Here is a 2819-nt window from a genome sequence, read left to right as displayed (position 1 = left end):
CATCACAATGTTCCATCACCCCTGTCATCAAAATGCTCCATGACGCTTTTCATCAAATTGCTCCATGACCCTCTCATCAAAATGCTCTAGGCCCCTGTCATCACAATGCACAACACCCTTGTCATCAAAATGCTCCATGACATTTGTCATCACAAAGATCCATGACACTTGGCATCACAATGCTCCATGTCATTGTCATCACGATGCTCCATGAACGCTCTCATCACATTGCTCCATGCCCTTGTCATTACAAAGCTCCATGACACATGTCATAAGAATGTTCCATGGCCTTCTCATCACAATGCACCACGCCCATGCCATCACAATGCTCCATTACACCTGTCAAAAAAATGCTCCATGACACCTTCCATCACGATGTTCCATGGTCTTCTCATCACAAGGCTCCATGACCGTTCTCATCACAATGCTCCAAGACCCCTGTAATCACAATACTCCATGCCCCTTTTCATCTCTGTGATCCATGAACCCTGTCATCACAATGCACCATGCCCATCATCAAAATGCTTCATGCTATTGTCAACAAAATGAAATCAAAATGCTCCATGACCTCTGTCATAACAATGCTCCAAACCCTTCTGATCACAATATTTCATAACTCTTGTCATCACAATGCCCCATGACTCTCGTTATCACAATTATCCATGGTCTTCTCATCACAATGCTCTATGACCTTTGTCATCACAATGCTCAACACACTTGTCATCAAAATGCTCCCTGACACTTATTGTCTGTATGATCCTTGAAACCTGTCATTACAAGGCTCCATGCCATTTTCATCACAATGATCCATGTCCTTTTCATCACAATGTTCCAAGACCCCTGTAATCACAATGCACCTTTCCCTTGTCATCACAAAGCTCAATGACGTATGTCATTAGAATGCTCCTTGGCCTTCACCTCACAATGCTCCATGCCCATGTCATCACAAAGTTCCAAGACCCCTGTAATCACAATAGTCCATGTCCCTTTTCTTCAGTATGCTCCATGAGATTTGTCATCACAAGGCTCCATGGTATTCTCATCACAATGCTCCAGGAACTTGTCATCACAATGCTACATGACATTTCATAAAAATTCTCAATGGCCCTTTTCATCATAATGCTCCAAGCCCTAGTCATCACAATGCTTCATTATGTTTGTCATCACAATCCTACATTACATTAGGCATCACAATGCTCCCTGTCATTGTCATCGCAATGGACCATGACATATGTCATCACAATGCTCCCTGACACCTTTCTTCAAAATACTCCATGAACTTCTCATCACAATGCTCCATGCCCCTATCATCACAATGCTCCATGCCCTTGTCATCACAATGCTCCATGACCCCTGTCATCACATTGCTCCGTGACTCCAGTCATCCCAGTGCTTCATAACATTTGTCATCACAATGGTCCATGCCCGCATCATCACAAGAATCTGTGACGACCGTTGTAACCACAGTGCTCCATGAACTTTTCATCACAATGCTCCGTGACCCTTGTCATCACAATGTTCCATGCCTTTGTCAGAAAAATGCTCCATTACACCGGCAATCACAATCTGCCACGCGCTTTTTATCACAACGGTCCACAAATTTGTCATCACAATGCTCCATAAACATTGAAAACACAATGCTCCTTTCCCTTCTCATCACAATGCTCCATTAACCCATCATAACAATGATCCATGACCTCGGCAATCACAATGTTCCACGGCATTGTCATCACAAGTCTCCAAGACACTTGTCATCACAATGCTCCAAGACCCCTGTAATCACAATGCGCCATGCCCTTGTCATCACAAAGCTCCATGACACATGTCATCAGAATGTTCCATGTCCTTCTCATCAAAATGATCCATGCCTTGTCATCACAGTGCTCCAAGACCCCTGTAATCACAATGCTCCATGCCCCTTTTCATCAGTATGCTCCATGAGGTTTGTCATCACAAGGCTCCATGGTTTTCTCATCACAATGCTCCAGGACCTTGTCATAACAATGCTTCACGACCTTGTCATGAAAATTCTCAATGGCCCTTGTCATCATAATGCTCCAATCCCTAGTCATCACAATGCTCCATTATACTTGTCATCACAATCCTCCATTACATTTGTCATCACAATGCTCCCTGCCATTGTCATCACAATGGACCATGACATATGTCATCACAATTCTCCCTGACACATGTCTTCACAATATTCCATGACCTTCTCATCACAATGCTCCATGACCCCTGTCATCACAATGTTCCGTGACTCCAGGCATCACAATGCTTCATAACATTTGTCATCACAGTGGTCGATGCCCGCGTCATCATAAGGCTCTGTGACCTTTGTAACCACAATGCTCCATGAACATTTCATCACAATGCTCCGTGACCCTTGTCATCACAATGCTCCATGCCTTTGTAAGAAAAATTCTCAATGACCCTTGCATGACCCTTGTCATCCCAACGGTCCACAAATTATTCATCGCAATGCTCCATAAACCTTATAATCACAATGTTCCATGCCCTTCTCATCACAATGCTCCATTACCCCTCTCATAACAATGCTCCATGACACCCGCCATCACAATATTCCACGGCCTTATCATCACAAGTCTCCATGACACTTGTCATCACAATGCTCCAAGACCCCTAAATCACAATGCTCCATGCCACTTTTCATCTCAATGCTCCATGAACCCTGTCATCACAATGCATCATGCCCATCATCATGATGCTTCCGGCTATTTTCAGCACAATGAAATCAAAATTCTCCATGACCTCTGTCATCACAATGCTCCATAACCCCTGTCATCACAATACTCCAT

This window comes from Mesoplodon bidens (genome assembly GCF_964165515.1).
Source record: "Mesoplodon bidens genome assembly, contig: HAP1_SCAFFOLD_53, whole genome shotgun sequence".
In the NCBI taxonomy this organism is placed as follows: domain Eukaryota; kingdom Metazoa; phylum Chordata; class Mammalia; order Artiodactyla; family Ziphiidae; genus Mesoplodon; species Mesoplodon bidens.
Note: the sequence above shows the minus strand (reverse complement) of the source record.